Source organism: Pinus tabuliformis, chromosome 4_2, assembly GCF_031772625.1.
Source record: "Pinus tabuliformis cultivar Carrire ecotype Pingquan chromosome 4_2, CPIR1, whole genome shotgun sequence".
Taxonomy (NCBI): domain Eukaryota; kingdom Viridiplantae; phylum Streptophyta; class Pinopsida; order Pinales; family Pinaceae; genus Pinus; species Pinus tabuliformis.
The window spans coordinates 965,976,648-966,002,168 of record NC_142304.1 but is presented as its reverse complement, the minus strand read 5'-3'; the positions used below and the strand labels follow the sequence as shown (position 1 = coordinate 966,002,168).

Sequence of the window (25,521 nt, the reverse complement as noted above, 5' to 3'; positions counted from 1 at the left end):
GTTTTAATATCCTAAAAAACACACAAAATCCTCTAGAATTGATGAAAAATCGGGCTTTTATGTAACTTTGAATTCCTCTGCATATTAATTGTAAAAACCGTTTTTTTCTTAATGCAGTTACCAAAATAGGGTCCCGAAGAATCATGATTTTCCTCTTAGACCGTTAGGAATTTAAGAAAACGATTTCTGGGTTATATAATTCATTTTATTATGGAAAAAACCGATGTCTTCGTTTGTCTATATTTTCCTTGGTTTGATCACAAACGGCTTTTCAAAACTGACGTTTTTAAGGGGTTTCATTTTGAAGATGATCTTTTTCTCATTCACAAAATTCTTTATTGTCACATTGCAGATTAGTTCTCCAGCAAGAGTATTTTTATTGGAATAAATCAATAGATTTTCTGATCTTCCATATCGTACAAATCACAGGAAGAGAGCATACTTATCTCTAGATATTTTTTTTATTTATGCAGGTTAGCATGGATGGATAAAACAAAACTAAGATTTGCGACAAAACCTTGCATTATCTACACTCTTTCTGCAATGTCATGGGGGTGTTTAGACTCTCGGAAGGCAAGGCTTTATGATAATCAGGCTCCTGGCTCACCCGTGATACAAAAACAAGACATAGAGATGCAAAGATGTGCCACTGAATTTATTCATGATGATTTATTTTTTTGAAAACAAGACTAAAAACTTCTAATGTTAATGACTTCTAATGACTTCTAATGAGATCTCATTTTTATTCTTCTAATCTATTCTACATTAACTTAGAAGATGTTTTATTTTCTAAGTAAAAGCATGCTTCCAGTGAAGCCATCTACAGACTAAAAATTTGAACATGCTCACATCAAGATTTAAAAATTTTACATTATGTTTTTCAAGTATGTGAGAATCCTGTCTTAGAGTTGGCTCAAGGTGATTGTCCTTGCTCTCCAAGAAGTACCCGTTCAACATTGTCAAAGCCCTCATCCATAGATGGATTAGTGAGAAATGGGGGGTTTAAAATAAAAACTGAATTTAAATTATCTATGTGTAAAAATAGAAATGCTCCAAACTTTGAACTCCTTTATGAACCTGCTGTCACCAAGTTCCACAAATTAGTCCATAAAAACAAATGCATAAAATAAAGACTAAATCCTTCTAGTTGCACTTCCCCAGCAACGACGCCAAAATGTGTGGTCTAAAATGCGGATGCAAATTAGAGATTAATTTAATGTCAACCCGGGAAGGTAAACTTAGAAGTGCTTATCTAAAATATATAAATCTAGAAAGATTCCTAATTTGTCCAAGATCTTAAAGTCCCCTTATAGGAACATATTCATTAAAATCTCTTTCAATGACTAATCAAAATTAGATCTAACAATTGTTTGAGATCTATGATTCTCTTACAAGAACATATTCTACAAGATCTCTTCCAACATTAGAACATCTAATGAAAAGCTGAAATGAAATAAAACTAGATCTAATAATTGTATGACATCTTACGGTTCTCTTACAAGAACACCTTCAAATAAGATTCTTCCAATATTAGATCATTTAACAAAACTTGAAAGTTGAAATCAAACAAAAACATAAAATAAGTTATACCTAAAATAAACAAATAGGCATGCAAGTGATGCCATGGGAGCCCTCCATAACTCCACCAGCACACCACTTCAATGGAGACTCAGATGTAGAAGAAAAATTGAAGTATAACCCTTTATTTCAAAATCTCAATTATAAACTCCAAAATTCTAGGATTACAAAAACTTCCAGATTACAAATGGAGGAGATTGTACTCTTATTTATACAATGGGATGAGTAACAAACTCCTAATGATCATCCACTACATTCCCAGAACATGATCCCACAAATCTCTCAAGCATTTTTAACTACTTTCCCATTATTACAAAATATGATCCCACAAATCTCTCAATAAATCTCTCAAATATCTTGGATAAGATATGCCAACCAAATCCTCCATGATCTTCTCCTTAGGAATTGGATAAGATATGCCTCCATGATTTTCTCCTTAGGAATAGGATAAGATATGCCTCCATGATTTTCTCCTTAGGAATAGGATTGCATAATTATCTCCTTAATATGGTGGAGGAGATATTAATTCTTCACATATTTACTACACATCACAAAACTCACATATTCTTGAGATAAAGATATGTATATTTTCTAATAATTAATCATAAATTCACTTGTAATACAAAAATGAATAAAATGGAAAATAAGAAGGTGAAACCCAAATGTATTTATGAAAATGATATGATAAAAGGTTAATGGGATGATGAAATGTAAGGAAAGGGTGGATGAAAATATGACATTTCTGAGTTCCAACGGAGGGTAGAGGAGAAGGTTTGTGAGAAGCATTGTTTGCCTATGAGCATCCAGGAGGATTGTACTAATAGCTAGCTGGCTACGGGAGCTAAGGTTTTGTGTAATTATGAGATATTTCCACCTTGTATGATAATACAGATAGCAGGGTTTTTAGCTGAGGCTTTTCCCTAAGTATTCTTTTGTGTTTCATGTGCATTGATTCTTGTTCTGATTATATGTGTTTTGCTTGATCTTGCTCAAATCTATTAAGCTTCCACAGGTTTGATTGTAGAAGTAGATTAAAGTATTTTGCTTTAGTTATATCACATTATCAGGTTAATCTATAGTCAGAATTTCTACCTCATGTTCTGCAAGTAGCTCCCTCTGAGATCAACATCCCTTTGTATGGTCCACCTTCATACCAGAATTTTACTTCATTCTTTCTACCTTTCAAGCATCAGTCAATGTGGATTGAACTAATGAAAAAGACTTAAGATCATATTTGTCATGATTTATGCGACTTTTTTCGAAGTTGTTCATCTTTCATTCTTCAAGAGACCAAATCATATGTGGATCAATATCATCATGTTCTATTCCCATCCATCATTTTTCTATATACCAAATAATTATATGGAAGAGTTCAAAAACATATCATCTTTCTCAATTGTCATGCTTCTATGTATATGGAAGAATTATTTCATATTCATCATGCTTCATTTTGTCGAGTAATTGAACAGAAGTGTTCTTTCCAAACATATCTGCTTGTGTTCTCAAGCATATTTCTACAATAGACTCTTCTTGTATTATTACTTGAAGACATGAATTTTACTTCCTAATGAGACATTCTTACAGATATACATGCCTCTTCCTTTATGCTTTCCATATAGTATATTTGAATGAGTTTCAACTTTGAGGATGATGTCTACAACGATGTTTGAGATGAGATTCCTTCTCTAAGATGAGAAGTTTCAATTATATTTTCATGTTGCAGCTCTATTATCTTCATGCCTACAAGATTCTTTGATTATAGCTTTTATAATTTTTGTAGAGATATATTTTTTGTCATGTTACGAAGATTCTTCTATATAGTGAAGAACCTTTATAATCACTATCAATGATCCTTGTGATCCTTTCTAGCTAGTAAACTTCCCTGATGATTTGAATGCCAAAATGTAACTGCATGAATGGTGGAGTGTTGTATGGTCCAAATTCTTCTATATTTTCTTGATGGCTTCTGCTAATGACATACAACTGATGGTGGATACTCTAATCCTTCTAATGCTTTATGATTCTTTCCATGATGTAATTCTTCAAAAACAAACTTCCTCTACAAATATTATTGCACATGCTGATATAGTAGCCATATTCTAATGAAAAAGTAAATATATCTATCATAATGTCGTATGAGATTAAGGTTAAGAAGACTTCTTGTAGGAAAAGCAATCATTCATTTGGAATTAGGGTTTCCAAACATAGCAAAGTAATTATTTTCGAACTCCTTCCTTTTACCTTTTTACTTTGCTCCAATTCAAGGCTTACTATGTGTTGTCACATCCCCCAAGTGTTAGTTATATAAACACATAAACCATTACCTTGTCCTATTAATATCAAGCATGTTTCCTGCAACTCTTCACACATGTCAACCACATGTTCCAAATATCAAGACAATCATATCTATCAATTGAAATCAACCTTTACCAAGACTAATAAACATGCCATAATCCATCGTCAACTCATAGTCGTTAGAAATAATTCGACAACTATCACCTACTACACTCAAGTACCTATCAACTATCTCAACACATGTATTAGTACAATCATCTTAAAACAAGATCATTGGAATGCATATTCATATTATGAAATTAATCGAACATTCAACCCACTTGCAAACATACCATGTTAAATAAATCAACTAGGAACCAAATAGTCAAACACCAAATAGACATCATAATCAAACAACCAAGCACCAAATATACGACATAAGCGAACTCATACCTTAGTGTCTTTTAGCGGAGGCTATCTTGTCTGCATAATCTATCGAGGTTAGCACGATACAACTTCTCAACATATCAACTCAAACCTAAATCATGATATCGACAGAAGTAACTAACTAAGATGTTCACATCATAAGCTCATAAGCATTTTTCATTCATGCATAACAATCACATATGTACAATCAATATATATTAGTATGACACCATATCGCAAATATGTCGTCTCATACCTAAATATCACAACCATAACCATATGCATAGGTCAAACCATGTTAACACAATACATATAACATCAAGATCTTCAATGCAATGAACATAACCATCACGCATATGACCAATCCAAATTACAACATCAATATCTCAATGAAATAACCCTAACTATCAAGTTAACTAACATATAACAACAATCAATTAACATATAACTTTATCATCAACAACATATAACATAGTCATTGAGTTATCTAACATAAAACAAAAATAACAATGCATACAACCACATGTTACTACCATCCTTGACTATCCAACACATATGCATATGGCTATGATAATCAACTATCATCTATCATGTATGCAACCATAACATCAAAAGGCATGTACAATGTTGCAACTTCACTTTAATGATCTGCATCTCCTATTCTATGTCAGCCAACACATTAGCATCATAACAACCAATAGCACCATGATGACCTAAATTTCATATAATTACTTCACAAGGCATGTTTGACCTACTACTCATGCACAACCATAACCAGGACCATACATGCATGACAACTTCATAATCAACCGTACACACATGAAGTCATACTCAACGAAAACACCTTCAACCTTCACATGGTGACATCACTACAACCATGGTCAAAACCATGCAAAATGAAAAAAGAGTATGTACTACATGCATACGGAACACATATGCAACCAATATGAATGCATGACCAACACACAGCCCGAGGAGAGCACAACCATGCTCTGATACCACTTTATAACACCCTCCTCCCACATCTACCCAAGCAACTGGCTAGTCGGGGTAAACATGTGACGAGAGAGAACTATGATATGATTCTACCTCCTAAGTCATATTAAGGAAGTGAAACCTATAGAACATCACATAAAAACATCCAATATCATAAACAGAACCCTTAAAAGATAATTCATCCACTCAAACAACATGTCTCTCAGTCCCAATGTTGTTTTAGCTCTCTTAAGCCACAGGTGCTCTCATGCTATGGGCAAGGGAGTGACCAACAACTTAAATTTGCTCTCATAGGCCTACCTACTAGTGACTGTGGACTAGAATTGTCAGTGTTGTGCCACCGACTCCCAAATTTGAGCCATTTTTTCGGGCCTAGAGCCCAAATCACTATTCAAAATTGATCCATTTCTTTATATCAATAAATTAACATGGAAATGATAGTACTAAAGCAAATACTTGTTCAAGACCTTGTCTAGACCCCTACTATCCATGAAAGGAATTTTGTCAAACATATCATCGACATGTAATCTAAAGTTGTAAATAACATATTTAAGTATAGGGATCTCATACTTATCTAAGGATCGCTATGAACTATTGTTCCCTCATGCCATTTGATGCATTATCATATATTACGACATAGACACATTATCCATCACATATATGCAAAACATGGTGAGATCCATACATAAATGCTACCATAAAATGTTCATATAACCAGTATAATAGGAACAAAAATACAATAAACATAACAACCATCAATTCCATAAATACATCAGTATCTTTACACATGAAAATCAAGGGAAATGATTTCTCATTAGTGACTGCAATGAACCAACTAAATATGGGACTACCACGTATGACCCGACAATAGAATGGATGAGCCAAATCGCGTTTCATTCACCCCCATGCCATATTCCAAGCGTGAATGTGGGTTCTCATAAAACACATCAATCAAAACTCATCTAGAGCTTCCAGAGGCCATCCACCATAACCCATCAAATAGTGATTCCACATCATGGTCAGACATCACCAAAACCATCATCGAATTGGTCTAGATCCAAGCCTTCCAGGGATTTCAGAGCATTTGTCCAACTGATGCTTCTATAAATAGTAAATCAATCCACGACTTATACAGGGCTTCCAGAGAATTTGTCCAACCAAGGCTTCCAGGACTAGTAACTCAACCCACCAAGGGCTTCCAAATCTTTTATCCAACTAGCTCTTCAAGGACTAATAACTCAACCCAAGATGTTACAAGGCTTCCATATCGCTTGTTCAACCAAGACTTCTAGGAATAATAACTCAACCCAAACTAAGGAACATGAGAACCAATTAAAAAAAAACAATGCAAGTAAACCCATAATCACCGTGGCTATCCAGGAAATGAAAAGGCTAGGCAATCCACTGTCAATCTTGGCCACCCTCTGTGCCAATGACAGATCATAACCAAGAAACCACATGCATGTACCATGCATGCCAAAAATAATGAGGAAAATGTACATGCAATTTGATACCTGCAAGAAAAAACTGTTGTAGTTTTTGATATCGATGCCCTCTTCCACTTTCCTACTCTTCCTTTGCCTAATTTCTCCAAAAATCTAAGTATACCACACCCTCCAAGATTGCTCCAAGAAAACTCTAAGTATCCAAGAGTATGAGAGAGAGAGAGAGAATAGAAGAGAATTCCAACATTGAACTAACCAAGTCCTCACCGACCAAGCTTTCCCATTGATCCTTAGAAGTCTTTTTATTAATGAGGCCTCTATTTTCTTCATTTTCCATTATTTTCTTTCAATTTCCTCCTCACATGAAATCTACGACTTGTTGGGTTGTGTTATATTCTTTCCACGACTAGCCTACATAGTTAACCAGGGGGTTAGAGGGAGGGGCAAAGCCCCCCCTTCGTTGTGTCGATTGCATAGCGATGGGGTCACAAGGGGTTTGAGGGGTGGATGTAACACCATTCTATGGAGTTCAGGGTAGCGCCCTAGAAAATTTTGGTTTTGGACCCACCTATGGTTTTGTGCATGATTTTCGCACATGTTTTTGGATGCGATGGTTTCTGCTCCATGGTTTTGGACGTGATGGCTTTTGGTCCATGGTATTGAATGCTTCGACATGTATGAATATGTATTGCAACATTGAAAGGAACATAATGAAAAATGAAGCTGGTAGTCCCGATTTTTGGATCCAGGGGAAAATCTCTATGTATATGTGTTTCATGTGTTATGCTCTCGCATTGCTTATTTTTTGTGCCTTAGAATTCATATGCAAGTAATTTCTGTACGGGGTTAAAACCTACATGACCTTCCACCTCCTTTTTTTCCTAATTTCCATTATTTTCATAAATAAATGTGCCAAAATACCTTTTTGCCTCTTTAATGCCTTAGCCATAACAACAAAATGAACACCCACTAGGATGTCCTACCCACCATTCAGTGTGGAATACGTGTCCGATCATTCATGGTATTTATATATTTTTACATGGAATTTTCACTAGGGATGTTATAGCAGTAAAAGTAGTAAATACAAAAGAGGAATAAGAACAGATCTTAGGATGGGAGTAAGAGATTGCGATGTATAACATTGAGTGAACCTCCCCTAATGCAAGAATGAACTCTTGGTACACGAATGTGCACTAATACCTTGAGCATGCCACAATGCCCTCTCACTTTTCCACACAACAGAAGGGGGAACTCTGGATTAAAGCATTATCTTATCAGTTGGTGCATGGAGTGTTGTTCAAAAATCACCACAACAGAGTACTTCTTAGGTGTTTGGAGGCACACCATTCAAAAAATGTATTCCATGATCTCCACGACGGACCATTCGGGGAACACTTTGCAGGCAACACTACAACACATAAGCTTATGGGGGCTGACTTCTACTGGCCTACATTATTCAAATATGCTCATTCTTATGCTCACAAGTATCCTGTCTATCAAAGATATGCCGAAAGAAACCAGAATTCAGTAGCCCCATTGCAGCCCATTGCAATGAAAGAACCTTTTCAACAGTGGGGCTTAGATATCATTGGGTAACTTTTCCTGCACTCATTAAGGCAACATCGCTACATTTTAACTGCTACAGACTATTTCATGTGATGGACAGAGACAGTTCTGCTAAAACAAGTGAACGATCAAGAAGTCATCAGCTTTCTGCAACAAAACACCATTTTCAGGTTTGTCATTCCTACGTCACCTGTTTTTTACAATGTTGTTGGAAATAATACTGAGAGGGGGGGGTGAATCAGTATTATCAGATCAATCAACTTTTTCAATGCTCAGAAACATATACGCTACTTTAGTTAAGTGAACCAGCGTATACACGCTACTGTGACTAAATAAAACAGCGTATAAGAAGAAAACTCATAATTTAGTTAGCTTATTCTTCAGTTAAGTGCATCAGGACATTATTCACCACATTAACAGTAAACAGGTGCAGTATAACAGAACAGATCAAAAGCCACACACATGAACACCAAGATATAAGGTGGAAACCCAATGTGGGTGAAAACCACCTGCTGCAAGTTGTCTCTATCTTTCTTTAATATGAAACTTCAGTTTACAATCTTTTTGTACTGGTGCAGCCTTATACCAGTACGCAGGCTACAACCTGCAGAAGGCTACAACCTTCTCTCGTTCTCCAACCTTCCTTGGAAGGGAGCTCCAACCCCCTTTGCTCTTGTACTAGCCAAGATACTAGTACGTAGGTGCTGGCCTACAATCTTCTTTCTTTCAGGTACCACCTTTCATACATTTTCAGACTGGATATTCCTGAAGCACAACGTTACAATCTGAAGACCACAATTCATTCAACTTTCACAACAAATCATTGAAGCACAAAGCATCACTGAACCACTGAAACCCTGTCAAACACCAGTTACCAGAACACAGAGCAGACTACAGAACTCTGCAATAACAGTCAGACCCAACTGTAACTCAAAAATCAAGCTCCAAAATATATACGCTACTTCAATGAGAGAAACCCGCGTATACACGCGCTTTTACCGAAGCCAACATGCGTACAGATCTAAAAATAAATTCTATCAACTTGCAGCTGTACCAGACATCAGTTAGACCCAGAACATAACATTGCGTCAGTATGCAGATCTAGAAATATGCATAATCAACCATATCATAATAGTGCATTTCAAATTATTTGATCCCGATCTCTCCGGTGAGATCTCTCCTTAGCTCAGATCAAGCAATGCATCATCAACCCATAACCCTATATACTGGATCTAATACTTCATCAGATATTCAAGACATTTCAGATGCCTTTGCCTAATGATTTCCTTCTCCTTATATAGCCTTAGGCCTTGTTCAATACCAAGGGCCAAAACCATAGAAATCCAAAACCATCAACTTCAAAAACTAGAGATCTACACGTCTGTCGAGGTACTTTGGTCCAAAGACATGGGCACAAGTACCGAGGACTAACTACCATGGACCAAAAGGAAACTTCCCGACATATACGCCCTTTTATGTTCATTCATCTACGTGTATACGCGCCTTCGATATATCTCTCCTGCGTATACGCGACTTAGCATGCATATAACCAGCGTGTATACGCAACTTGGACTTGATTAACCGGCGTATATTAGATTTCTCTTTATTCTGTAGTCTGAACGGAGGTCTGTTATCAAAGAGAGTTGCCATCAAGGACAACACCTGTATCAAAGCGCCACACCTGTGCCAAAATGCCAACAATCTCCCCCTTTGGACTTGATGGCAACCTCAAGATCCTTAGAATCTCCTTAGAATCATTCTCCCCCTTTGTCATCAAGGGCAAAGGGCTATGCTCCCCCTGAGTACATGCTGATACCTCTGCTTGGCTGTGCTGAATCATGCTCCCCCTGACTGTAGGCCAGATCTGTACCTGTAAAAGATGTTCTTCAACAAGAACCAAGACATCTACACCATAAGGAACCTTACTAAAAGATTCAATACATACATCCATACTCCCTACCAAGAGGGGACACATCAGAAACAACCAATTATATTACAACAATCATCCCAGGCATAGTGGGGAAACCAACAGAGGCCGTTACATGACCTTGACACCATAAAAGAGATATCATAAGAGAGATACATGACATAGAGACAACAGATCTAGACCAAGACTTATGAAAGTCACCAGCAGCATATGATAAACATCTTTTTAGATCAGCAACCAGGATTTCTTTCTGAGTTCCTTTTCCTGAAATCAACAACCAAAACATCTGAATGCCAACAATGCTTTATGAGACTGTTAAGCTGCTCCCCCTGAACCTGTGCCTGTTGCACCCCCTGAAACTGTGCCTGAAGAATTCTGACATACCCATTGCTGTTTAGAACTCCAGAGTTTGCCCTTGCTGTTCAGAACTTTATATACGCGATTTCTCCTGCATGAAACTGCGTATGTACGCGGATATACTTTCTGCAACAAGCATCCAACAGACACGCGACTTACCCCGCATAAAACGACGTATATACGCGGATATCCCTTCCGTAACCTGCGTATACCAACTTTTCTGTAAACAAACTTCAACAGCAGGATAAAGCATCAACTACTCCCAGCTTTTGTCTGAGATATTCAAAAGTTTCCCTGGGCAGTGGTTTTGTGAGAATATCAGCAACTTGTTCCTTAGAAGGAACATACTCCAACTTGACCTTCTGCTCAAGCACTTGTTCCCGAAGAAAATGGTACTTGATTGGTATGTGCTTGGTCTTTGAGTGCATGACTGGATTCTTGGGAATGCTGATTGCACTTGTATTATCACATAAGATAGAAACTGGTGGAGTGCAAGTGATTTGAAAGTCCTGCAAGGTCTGCATCATCCAAAGAAGTTGTGTGCAACAAGATGCTGCAGCCACATATTCTGCTTCAGCTGTAGATAAGGCAATCGAACTCTGTTTCTTGCTGAACCAAGATACTAATTTGGAACCCATGAAGAAAGCACCACCACTTGTGCTTTTCCTATCATCCACACTTCCAGCCCAATCTGCATCTGTGTAAGCATGAAGAGTGAGATCTGTATTTCTAGGATACCATAAGCCATAGTTTTGGGTCCCTTGAAGATACTTGAAGATTCTTTTGACTGCCTGAAGATGAGTTTCCTTTGGGTTGGCTTGAAATCTTCCAACAATTCCTACTGCATGTGTAATATCTGGTCGGGTACCTGTCAAATAGAGTAAACTCCCAATCATGGATCTATAAGTGGGTTGTTGAACTGCTGTTGATTCATCATTTGCACTGAGGCTGCATCCTGTAATCATGGGTGTACATACTGGCTTTGACTCTTCCATGCCATACTTCTTCAAGATCTGCTTGAGGTATTTGGTTTGAGACAAGAAGATACCTCCTTCATTTTGTTGAATTTGCAATCCAAGAAAATATGTCAATTCTCCAAGTAGCGACATTTCGAATTCTTTTTGCATAACCGAGGCAAAGTTTTGACTCATAGTCTCTTCATTGCTGCCAAAGATAATATCATCTACATAAACAACAAGAATTAGCAATTTGTTATTTTCAACTTTTATATAGAGATTGCTATCTGCTGATCCTTTTGAAAAGCCTTGTTGGTGAAGATATTTGTCCAACCGATAGTACCAAGCCCTTGGAGCTTGTTTGAGTCCATAGAGAGCCTTTTTCAATCTGCATACAAGGTTTGGATCATTCCCAAGAATGAAACCATCTGGCTGCTCAATATATACTTCTTCTTCTAAGTCTCCATTCAGAAAGGCTGATTTCACGTCCATTTGAAAAACCTTGAAGTTTTGAAAGCTTGAGAGAGCAAGGAACATTCGGATGGCCTCAAGTCTTGCCACAGGAGCAAAGGTCTCTTCAAAATCTATTCCTTCTTGCTGAGCATACCCTTTACAAACAAGTCTGGCCTTGTTTCTAATTACTTCTCCATTTTCGTTTAATTTATTCTTGAAGACCCATTTTGTACCTATCACATTCTTATCTTTTGGTCTAGGAACTAATTCCCAAGTGTTGTTCTTTTCGATTTGCTCAAGTTCTTCATCCATTGCTTTGACCCAACATTCATCTTTGCATGCCTCTTTCACATTTTGTGGTTCAGTGGAGGAGAGTAATGCCAAGTAGCTTGAAGCTTCTGCAAGTGTCCTTCTTGTTTGTACTCCTGCTTCTTTCTGCCCCATAATCTGAGTTTCTGGATGATTCTTTTGAACATATCTGGATGGAGTCTTCTCTTCTATTCTTGTCTGCTCCTCTGGTTCTTCTTGAGATTCTTCTTCTTCTTGAGGTTCTTCTTCTTCATCATTCCGCCTTTGAGAGTAGCCTTCATCTTCTTCAATGTCTTCATGATGAACTTGCCTAGGAATATATCCCTTCTCATCAACCACTACATCAATACTGTCAACAATTCTGCCAAGTCTTTTATTGTAGCACTTGTATGCTTTGCTATGTGGAGAATAACCAAGAAGAATGCCCTCATCTGCTCTTGGTTCAAGTTTGCCAAGTTGCTCATCAGTATTCTTAATATAACATTTGCTCCCAAAGATTTTGAAGTGCTTCACGGAAGGAGTTTTACCACTCCAAATCTCATGAGGTGTTTGAGTGCTGTTTACTCGGACATTTGTTTTGTTAAGGATAATAACAGCAGCATGTGCAGCTTCACCCCAGAAGGTTGCAGGAGTACCTGATTCATCGAGCATAGCACGAGCCATTTGTTGGATAGTTCTGTTCATTCTTTCCACAACCCCATTTTGCTGAGGAGTTCTAGCTGTAGAGAATTCTCTTCTTATCCCATGTTCATCGTAGAAATCGAAAAATTCATTTGAGGTGAACTCCCCACCTCTGTCAGATCTGAGGCACTTAATTTTGTGTCCTGATTCATTTTCAACCAATGCTTTGAAGGATTTGAATTTTTCGAATGCTTCATCTTTGTGCTTCATAAGCCCTAACCAAACAAACCTTGAGAAATCATCAATGAATAATATCAGATATTCTTCTCCTCGAGGTGTCCTTTTCCTAAATGGACCACATACATCTGTATGGACTAGCTCAAGAGGCAAGCTAGCTGATCCTTCCTTCTCTGGAAAGTTAGTTCTGGTTTGCTTTCCAAACTGACAAGATTTGCATATGGTGTTGTCTGGAATTTTGATATCTGGAAGATCGCGAACTGCCTGATATTTGCATGCTTTCCTTATTTGTGAGAAGCTTAGATATCCCAACCTTCGATGCCATAACCAGTGCTCTTCATCCTTGCTAAGATAGCATTGTTGTTGTCCTTCTTCAAATATGTACAGATTATTTGGAGTTCTTTTGCCTTTGAGAACTGTTTTACCTGTATCAAGATCACGAACAAGACATCCATTCGATCTGAAAATAACCTCGGTTTTTTGATCACACATCTGGCTGACACTTAGTAGATTATGCTTCAATCCATCAACATACAAAACATTTCCAGCCTTGACCTTTTCTTTCAAAGGAGCAATACCTTTTCCTTTTATAGTTGCAGGAGTATCATTTCCAAAAGAAACTTTCTTTCCCTTTTCTAAAGTAGAATAAGATTCAAGTTTTTCTTTATCACCTGTCATATGTTTCGAACATCCACTGTCAATGTACCATAGATTTTCCTGTCCTTCTGCATAAAATGCTATCCCACATCTTTCTGTTTGAGGTTCCTTTATTCTCCATGTTTTGGTGCTTGTGGCTTGTTCCTTTTTCTCCTGAAACCTGCTCCTGCATTCAGAGTCTTCATGACCAAAATTATTGCAAATAGAACATTCAACTTCATTTTCAAGAACCGAAAAGTTGTTATAGGTCCTTTTTGTAGTCCCTGTCATACTTCTTTGTTTTTGAGCTTCCCTAGTCATGATTGTTTTATATGCAACACATTGAGCTGCTTTGTGACCAAAGTTATGGCAAGAGAAGCATTGTCCATTGAAGAAGCTTCTGCGGTTATTGAATCTACCAGCCAACTGATTGTAATTTCTATTTTCATTTATTCTTGAACCAAACTGAGAGGATTTTACCTGTGGCTGGTTGTAGCTTTTGTTCACCCTTAAGTTGGATTGTCCCTGATAGTTTATGTTTGTAATTCGTCCCTGCTTTACCTGATTATCTTCATTGTTCTTCTGCTCATTTCTTCTTGCTGCATCAAGATAACTTTTTGAGGTGGATGCTTGAGAGGTTTCTCCATTATAGCCCAAACCTGTCTTGTTTAGAGGAGACCGCTGCACATTGATAATCTCATCCAAAGTTTCAGATCCTTTGACAAACTTAAGATTAATAGCTTTTGTTTTCTCAATTTCTTTTCTGAGACCAACAATCTCACCTTCTAGTTTTTCAAGATGTTTTTCCTTTTCATCAATTTGAAATTGCAAAGTATCAATGATCACATTCTTTTCTTCTATGCATCTCTTGAGTCTAGTAATTTCATTATAGAGATTATCCACATCTACAGCATCCTCATAATCATCATCTTCAAATGCCATTAACAGCTTATATTTATTACCTTGTTCATCTTCATCACTGTTTGATAAACCATCACTATCTTCATGGGTGTAGTAGCTTTTCTTATTTGTACTTTGTTTCTTGTTCCATCTAGCAGGTTCTTTTCCTTTATCCTTATAAGGACATTTTGCAGCATAATGACCTACTCTTCCACAAGCAAAGCATTTGAAAGGTAGCTTACCTCTGAACCTTCCAGAACCCCTTTGAAGATTTCTGACAAAATTTGATTCTTCTTCCTCTTCTTCTGGAACATGACTTGCTTCATAGTAATCTTCTTTTCTTGATGCCTTAAAAGCAGCTTCCCTTCTGTCTGATGGACCTCCCTTTCTCATTTCATAAGCAGTTAGAATTCCATGTAGCTGAGACATAGTGAGAACACGGAGATTTTCCTTTTCTTCTATTGCAGATACTTTAGATTCAAACTTGGGGGATAATGATCTTAGAATCTTTTGAACTACTATAGCCTCTTTTATTTCTTCACCCAAATTTTTCATACAATTAACAATCTCATCTACCCGAAGAAAATAATTGGCAACACTTTCATCATTATACATCTTGAGAGTCTCATATTGAATCCTGAGAGTTTGAAGTTTAGCTTGTTTTACCTGTTCATCTCCTTCATAGCTCGTGACCATTTTGTCCCATATCTCTTTTGCTGATTTGAAGTGCATTACCTTCATGAATTCTGTTTGGGATATACTTCCTAATAGAGTACTGACTGCTTTTGCATTTGTTTCATACTTCTTTTTCTCAGCTGGATCTGTAGGAGTAGCTGAAGGAAAAGCATAGCCTGTTTCTACAAGGTCCCAAACTTCTGTACCAAGAGATTGAAGATATGCAGTAACTCTTACCTTCCAATAATTGAAGTTTGTCCCATCAAAAATCGGTGGCCTGATTGATGCTTCTCTCTCGTAGTTGCTCATGATGAACGATCTACCTTCAAGCGATCAAGCTTCTCTGAAGGACCTGCTCTGATACCAATTGTTGGAAATAATACTGAGAGGGGGGGGGGGTGAATCAGTATTATCAGATCAATCAACTTTTTCAATGCTCAGAAACATATACGCTACTTCAGTTAAGTGAACCAGCGTGTACACGCTACTGTGACTAAATAAAACAGCGTATAAGAAGAAAACTCATAATTTAGTTAGCTTATTCTTCAGTTAAGTGCATCAGGACATTATTCACCACATTAACAGTAAACAGGTGCAGTATAACAGAACAGATCAAAAGCCACACACATGAACACCAAGATATAAGGTGGAAACCCAATGTGGGTGAAAACCACCTGCTGCAAGTTGTCTCTATCTTTCTTTAATATGAAACTTCAGTTTACAATCTTTTTGTACTGGTGCAGCCTTATACCAGTACGCAGGCTACAACCTGCAGAAGGCTACAACCTTCTCTCGTTCTCCAACCTTCCTTGGAAGGGAGCTCCAACCCCCTTTGCTCTTGTACTAGCCAAGATACTAGTACGTAGGTGCTGGCCTACAATCTTCTTTCTTTCAGGTACCACCTTTCATACATTTTCAGACTGGATATTCCTGAAGCACAACGTTACAATCTGAAGACCACAATTCATTCAACTTTCACAACAAATCATTGAAGCACAAAGCATCACTGAACCACTGAAACCCTATCAAACACCAGTTACCAGAACACAGAGCAGACTACAGAACTCTGCAATAACAGTCAGACCCAACTGTAACTCAAAAATCAAGCTCCAAAATATATACGCTACTTCAATGAGAGAAACCCGCGTATACACGTGCTTTTACCGAAGCCAACATGCGTACAGATCTAAAAATAAATTCTATCAACTTGCAGCTGTACCAGACATCAATTAGACCCAGAACATAACATTGCGTCAGTATGCAGATCTAGAAATACGCATAATCAACCATATCATAATAGTGCATTTCAAATTATTTGATCCCAATCTCTCCGGTGAGATCTCTCCTTAGCTCAGATCAAGCAATGCATCATCAACCCATAACCCTGTATACTGGATCTAATACTTCATCAGATATTCAAGACATTTCAGATGCCTTTGCCTAATGATTTCCTTCTCCTTATATAGCCTTAGGCCTTGTTCAATACCAAGGGCCAAAACCATAGAAATCCAAAACCATCAACTTCAAAAACTAGAGATCTACACGTCTGTCGAGGTACTTTGGTCCAAAGACATGGGCACAAGTACCGAGGACTAACTACCATGGACCAAAAGGAAACTTCCCGACATATACGCCCTTTTATGTTCATTCATCTGCGTGTATACGCGCCTTCGATATATCTCTCCTGCGTATACGTGACTTAGCATGCATATAACCAGCGTGTATACGCAACTTGGACTTGATTAACCGACGTATATTAGATTTCTCTCTATTCTGTAGTCTGAACGGAGGTCTGTTATCAAAGAGAGTTGCCATCAAGGACAACACCTGTATCAAAGCGCCACACCTGTGCCAAAATGCCAACAAATGTAACATACTTTTCATTGTTAATAACTTATGATTTTGCATTGGAAAATGTTATTATATTTAAAAATTCATATAATTACTTTCTACAGGGGAATGGTCTTACTGAATCCACGAATAAGAACCTTATCAACATCATAAAAATGACCATATTATATGAGCGATGAAACTGGCACTTTTTGGCTTGAAGGGGCTTGGACCTAGGTTCAGAGTTAGTTGTGCTAAGCAAAAAAACCCTACCCTACCATCCCTTTTGGCAACAACCTACGTAGCACAGAATGCAGTCTCACCCGAGGTGGTATTAGGGGATTCTAGAACCAGTTTTTTGCATCTAGAAGGCTATGTGATGTGGTTTAAGTCATTTCCTACAGTTTTAATTTTGATCTGACCTCCACGAACCCTTATTCATGAAACTCAAGTGATTTTTAGATAAAGAGAGTTACAAGCTTCGCATAACCATCTAATCATACATGAAATAACATCTAATAGTTGATCCAGATGTTCGCAGAGTAATTAAGATAAAATACAAATAAATATTATTTAGTTACACGTAAATACATAAAATACACAAGCGCATAAAAATAGAGAAATAATTGCTTCAAATATATTTGTATTAGTTGAGATATTCCTTATACAACTTTCCAGACCATGTGCACACAGCTACAGGGGGTTGCTCACTCAGTTGCGAACTTACCAAGGTCTCCGTGCACTTAGTTGCAGGAGCCTTCCTCTTCACCCAAACACAGAAATATCTACAATTAGAGGATCAAATTTATTTCATCCATCAAGTACTTATCTAATTGATTTCCTTAGACTCGCTATGACACCCTTTTATATACTCTTTTCTATTACAATACTCTGGTCCAAAAACCATGGGTGGATCTAAAAATAATACCAAAATATTAGGTGTTTTGACCTTCCTAAAACCCCTTGACTCATATTTTACCTGTGTTACTCATGCTTTGGTCCTCAAAATCCAGGGACTTACAATATTTTAACAAAATTGATTAGGGGACCCCATCCCAACAACCCCCCAATACAATTATGTGACTCCCCCTCGAGTCACTCCGTTGGTATGCTCTGGATCTTTGCTTTTACGATGGCGAATGAAGAATTAAATGGGTGAAGCACCTCCTTGCATTGAATGACTTTCTATCAAACTTCCTTGACCAAATTTTCCATAAATGGCTCGTCGGCTACTAAGACGTTGGTTCACTGCATCTGCTGCATACTCTTGAGCGTGCCTTCCAAAGTCTGTGAGAGATGCCCTGCTTCTTCTTCCCATGGCGGCATTCGTGCAATGATGATCTGCATCTTCTTCCGTAACTCCTCCGTCTGTCCTTGCAGGGATGTCCGCTCTTTCAACTGGGTGAACCATTGTGTAGGGGCTAAGGTGTGCGTCATTTCCATTATCTCATGATAGAACTACTTATCCCGAATGACAACTTCAATCTTCTTCACCTGTGGGTCGTCCTGCAATGAGGCCCATAGTTTGAGAGTCTTTGCAAACAACTAGCTACACTCCTTGACTGTAGGTACAAAAGCTCATTTCCCTCCTTATCTTTGAAGATAGGGTGTCCTAACCAACCAACAACTATTCCATCTCCATTGTCCATTGCACCTGCTCTGAATAACCCCCACTTAGCTAGATTATTACCAATGTAATCATAAAAAGAGAGCTCCCGGTGGTTCATTGATCTGACCATAGACGAGAGCCACTTTTGATTCTGATATTTTTTGTTCATCAATTACTCTCGATTCTTTCATTTCCATGTAAAGATCATGATATGTGCCCCGACCACACCTTCATAACTCCAAATACCGGGATTAATTACAGTTTCTCCGGTGATGTTCCATCCACTCCATGAATTCTTTATTCCCAAATAAGTCATAAAAGGTATAATGAACATACCTTGTCTCCACAGCGAAAATGAAAAGGTTATTACCCAGAGAACCTTTTGGGGATTTGATAAAATCATCAAGGACTAATTGAAATCTGAGGTTTGGATTGATTCATCTATTGAGATCTCGACAAGGTAATTCCTATAAATCGTCTATATTAGTTCTTTTCTAGGGAACTGATATCACACGAATAGGGAAAAACATATTATCCAAATGCATTTCAAGTAATTGCAATAGGACCTGACCCGTTGAGCTTTTGGCTCTTCTAGCAATATGAACATATTTCAGCAAATGCTCTCAGGCATAACTTGTCTCCATCCGCTTTGTATCAGCTTAGCCCGGAGTTTTCGCGGTTGGTTGGGCGGTCATATTATATTAATTTTTTTATAAAATGGGTATCTTTCCGTATAGATCATAATTCACTTATCGATAATATTGTATTAAGACGTTATATCAACCAAACCTTTAGTTTACTTATTCTTTGTTATTGTTCGTTCTATTTGGGTAGGAGATGGTTATTTTAATGTAATGTGTTCTATGTTAGAACGGGAAAGAAATTTTACTCTTGCAACTGCTAGTATAGTAAATCGTCACGTACTAGCACGTGGATCTCGAAAAAGAGTTGTGGATCATATTATTCGAAAAGATAAGGATGAAGGTAGCTATAATGTCTTGAAGTTCCTTATAATGTTGTAAAGTTTGCTAAACCCCTTGTGCAGTTTCGTAATGTTCTTCGCCTACGATCCAAGGTTGGAGCATAGTCGATGTTGAATCTAAAGGATCCACTACTGGATAGATACCCTTCGGAGCTAGCCAAGAAAAGCAGAAAAAATTTGTCATACAGAACTGTTTTTAATGAAATGAACAATACAATTGACTAGATTGTTCTTTATCCAACTGAATAATGGAAATATTCATTATATTGCCAATACAATCCGTACATACTATGGTATACACCTTTACTCCACCATTCATTTTGTTACACATGAACTCTTCCATCTTGGAGAGATGGTTGAGCGGACCAAAGCGGTGGATTATGAATATATTGCTCTGGGACGTTTACCAATAACAGTGATTGAAGATTTGAGAATTAAAACAATTCAAAGTTTAACTTGCCTATCCGAAGGAACTATGGACGAACATTCTGACCGATTAAAGAATTTCTACCAATTCTTTAGATTTAGTTTGGATTCGATCAGAGAGGACTAATGGGTCAAGACCATACCTTTTTTCATCAAAAGCGGCAGCCCGTTCGTAGAGAAAATGAATTTGGCATTCAGATATTCCCCAGATAAATCCCCTAGCTAATTCCTGGCAAAAGATACAGGATCTGAAAATAGAAAACTTATTTGACCAATGAAATGCTATTTGAGTAATTGCCTCGATTCAGAATCATAGCTTTGCGCTATCTATTCTAATGGAAGCCTCACACTACTCTCTGATCTCCTATGGTGTGGTGGGTTGTAGCTTCAATTGAAGCTCAGTAATTTGGAGCTAGAGATCAAAGAAAACTATATGCACCTACACCTTTGATTCCCTAAAGGCATCTTCCTGCCGCTGCACTTTTTCTTTATTAGAAACCTCTGACTAAATCTGGAGCTTGGGGAGCTCACTGTATACTCTAGAAATGGCCTACTCCAGTTGTGCCCTTCTTGCAACTACATCATCACAGTCCTGGGGAGATTTGTGCTTTTCATCACACATCTGTTGACTGGTGATATGCGCATCCTTGATCACTATGAGAGCTTGTTTCTCTCCCACCTTAAGCTCATATGCTACACCCTCATGTAGCTCATGTAATGTGGATAGGAGGAGCGCCACGAGGTTAATACTTACATCTTTGGGCAACTAGGAACTCTCCTATTTAGCAGCACCATTCAAATGTAAATATCCATCAGGCAAGGGTACAATGCAGAGTTCTGAGTGAGGAGTGAGTGCACACTACCTAATGTTGTTGGCTTCACACTTGCTTGAGCCATGGTCGCTTGAACTTGGCTTTCCTGAACCTGCAACTCTGTGAGACTCGCTTAGACCTTTGTCAAATAGACTAATACTAATCTTCAATATGGCCCCAAATTTCTTCTGTCACGTCCTAACAGGATCTCCAATTTCATCAAGGTCCCCCTCAGTGAGGACAATAGCCTCGGCACTAGCAAATTTATTACACTTGTGCTTCTTGTGTGTGCCTCCTATACTTGGATTTTGTTGTCGTTTAAGAATAAAGGGAGAATCAACATTCTCCGCATCTACAATGGCGGCTTCCATACCCTAATCCAGTTCTTTGGTATGCTGCTCTTTGTCATGCTCGCCCTCTGGTTCCTGCAAAATATTTTTCTCTAGGTTGATGGTTACCTTCTTCTTTTCCTTCTACATCGCTTTATTGGTGCCTTCTATGCCTTCTTTATTAGTCCTTGTGATACCTTGGACAATATCCATTGGAAGGAGCCAGTCAATCCACCATTGAAGGACTAACTGCATGATACTGTCTTCGGTGACCAAAAACGGCAACGCCGTCCATTTCTTCGTTAGGTCATGCCTCGCTCGAATGTATACATGATGGAAATCAGCCTTAAAATTTGTAATGCACTGATATTCTTTGAACAGAGTGAGAGACAACCATGGTTTTTGGTTAATCACCATACACAATTCTGTTTCAAACAGTACCCAGAACATCTTGTTTTCAATGATATAGGAAGGGTCCTTCATTGCCCACAATGAGGCAAATTTGGTAGCCTCGCACAACTCTGGATCTATCATTGGGAACTGGGAATCCTCTGGCATTCTCCAATCTATTAGCACGACTAATAATAGCAACCATGCATAGTGGAACCCTTTTCCTTCTTCCTGTGCTTCGCGGAAATCATCTAAGAATTCTTGAGAGATGTACTTTTCCCAATTGAATTGGACCCCTTGGTTGCACTGCATAGCTGAGGATATTATTGGTGTCAGTACTTCATTGGCATGACACTTTCTCATGATTTTTCCTACCAATATCTGTCCAGCAAACCACACATCTTCATCCAAGATAAAACTAATGGCATATCCCCGCGACTTCTTCACCAACCTGAAGTCAATTTTCATTTCGTTCGTGAGCATTTTCTCTTGTGACTTCCCCACAAAAGCATTTGCGGGGTCCATGCCTTGATATGGTAGTGTTGTGATTCTGCAGATCAACATATCATCAATTGGGATGGGCCCTCCCAACTAGAGGCACCCGTCATGAACCAGCGCCAACAACTGGTGCACAAAAATGGTATTAATAATACTACGGCTAAAATGTGGGACATACAACATATTAAGAAACCTTGCGCACTCAATACCAGCCACCCACTTCATCAATTCAAGTCTTGTAATGCCCGTCTCCACATTGTACATTGTTTCCAAGTATTTACTCGGTTCCAATTGCGGAAATTTCTCATGATAGCCCAATCCCAATCTTCCATCTTCAAAAATGGTACCCAATCAACAAGTCACCCTCAATAGGTACTTCCTCAGGCAGCAATGGCATGAATACCTTGAATTTAAAAGAATCAGGGTTCTTAGTTACTTTGAACAATGTAAACTATGAAATGGGAATTGATACAATTACCCATTTCATAGAGGTAGCAAAAAAGTGACCCTCTTTTTTTTCGGAGCATGTTTTTGACACTTCAAATTATCTTATGTATCAAAAGTATATATATATATATATATATATATATATATATATTAAATGTTAGTGATTTTTATGCCGATTTTGAAACGTGTTCATGCAACATCAACGTTTTTTTTAGAGTGCTTATTTTTGACACTTTAATGTATTAAGTGTGGGTCTTTTTTTTTAAATGTCACATTTTTTGACACTTTAAAAAATTTTATGTTCAATTTTTTTTAAATCATGATTACTTAACAAATTTTCTAGTTGTTTTATTTTTCTTTATTTAAATGTTGATTACTTTATATATATATATATATATATATATATATATATATATATATGACCAAAAAAATAGAAAATGTAAAAAGAGAAGAAAAAATATATCTCCTAAACCATAAAAGAATTTGGAAAAAAAAAATGGAACTTAAAAAAACTATAAAATTAAGTAACATAGAAATATTTTAAAAAGCATTAACAAAATAAAAAGAACAGAAGAAGATTAGAAACAAACTACATTTTAAAAAAATAAATAAAAAATTAACCAAAAAAAACAAAAAAATAAATTAAAAAACTACTAAAATTAAGATTAAGAACATTTAAAAAAATTGAAAATAAAAAACAAAAATATACTCAAACTATATATATATATATATATATATATATATATATATATATATATATATCCAAAAACCAATTAAAATTAGAAAAGATACATATACACTTTCAAATTAAAAAAAAAGGAAGACCAAAAACATTTAATATATATATATATATATATATATATATATATATATACTTTCAAATTAAAAAAAAAGACCAAAAACATTTAAAAAATATATATATATATATATATATATATATAATTTAAAAAAAACATTTAAAATTAATATATATATATGATTTAAAAAAAAAACATTTAAAATTTTTCATAAAACTATATATATTTTTTATTAAAGAAAAACATTTAAAATTTAAAACAAATAAACATTTTTTTTAAGAAAATATATATAATTTTTATTTAAAATAGAAACAACAACAAAAATTGTGCTTAATTTTTTTTTCTTTTAAATAAACATTTAAAATTATTTTAAAAATATATATTTGTTTAAAAAAAATTGCTCATTTTTATTTTAAAAAATAATATATATATATATATATATATAATTTGAAAAACAAAAAAAATTATGAGATTTTTTTTTAATAAGCATTTTTTTTTAATACATAATTTTAATTTTTTTTTCCCATGGGGCGTGGCCCTGGGAAACGGAGCTGCAAGCAAGGTTGGCCAAATTTAAAGGAAAAAAAAATACAAAAATTATGCATTTTAAAAAAACAATTATTTTAAGCATTCGCATAATGTTTTTTTTAAATAAAAATAAATATTTAAAAAATAAAAATAAATGGTTAATAAAAACAATTATTTTAAACATTCGCATAATGTTTTTCTAAAATAAAAATAAATATTAAAAAAGAAAAATTAAATTGTTAATTTTTTTAAAATAAAAATGGCTCAAGTTTTATTTTATTTTTTATATATTTATATATCTAAAAAAATATTAAATGTTTATTTAAAAAAGGAAAATGTGCATTTCTTTTTCAATATAAAAAATATATATTTTTTAAATTTTAATTTTTAATTGGTTTTTTTTTTAACTTGAGCATACTTAAGGTTTTTTTTAGCCTTTTTTTTTTAAATTTTTTTAATCTTAATTTGAGTAGTTTTTCATTTTTTTTGTTAGTTTTAAATTTTTTTTTAATCTAGTTTGTTTTTTAATTTTTATTTTTTTTCTAATAGTCTTCTGTTAATGTCTTTTTTATTTGTCTATTTTTATTTACTTAGTTTTATAGTTTTCTTTTTTTTTTCCAATTTTTTTTTATGGTGTATGCGATAAAATTTTATTTTACAGTTTTTTTGGAAATATGTTACTTATTATTTATTTCTTTATATTAAAAAGAAATTTAATTCTTATTTTTAATTCCATGAGTGGATTGCCACTTCCAGGTACTACAAAAATAGGTCATATTAGTCTCTCATCCTTCATTAACACAATGGCTCTCATCACACGTAAAGATTCTAATAGGGAGGTTATGAGAAGTATTGTCAAAGGTGTCATCAATAGTTTTAGAGCGAAACTTCCCATTACGTAAGATACCAAGTGCTTCATTGATAAGTCCACCATTGTTACGTGGAAAATGATAAACAATTTTTTATTGAGAAAGAGGTCCCAAAGGACTTGGAGAACAAAGAAGCATACAATAAGATCATAAGTCCAAATTCAATTTGGTTACTTGTAGGTATCTAGTTCTCCCTTGTGCAAAAGTGAAATGGTGGATATTGCAACATCTAAACTCTAAGAACATGATTATAACTAGTGCAAGTGGGCAAGACCTCACCTCCTATAAACCACATGACCTTCACTCTCACTATAAATAGTTGAAACTAGAAGAGTACTCAAATACAAAATTCTATGTAGATTATCATGTGCAATTTTCCACTAAGGATTTTCTCAAGTTATGGTGGCAAGAACTAGGGAAACTTCACTAGAATCCTAATGAATTTATAGAATGAAGCCATTAAGGAAGGTCTACCAATACCTCATGGCTATGTGTTGCAAATTGTACGTGTGAGAGGACATAGTGTTCTATGAATAAGGATGAATTTACATGGCATATCCAATATCTTAAGAAGAATGTATCTTTAATTATTCATAGATACTAGCCTGTACATTATAGTTGAATATGTCTAAGACAAAAAGGGTTTCA

At 36.1% G+C, this 25,521-nt stretch overlaps 1 pseudogene; it reads right to left on the bottom strand.

Moving 5' to 3' along the window:
* Positions 1-18,178, bottom strand: part of LOC149172851 (peptide-N4-(N-acetyl-beta-glucosaminyl)asparagine amidase A pseudogene) — a 74,685-nt pseudogene extending 56,507 nt beyond the window's left edge.
* Between the last annotated feature and the right edge of the window lie 7,343 nt (positions 18,179-25,521).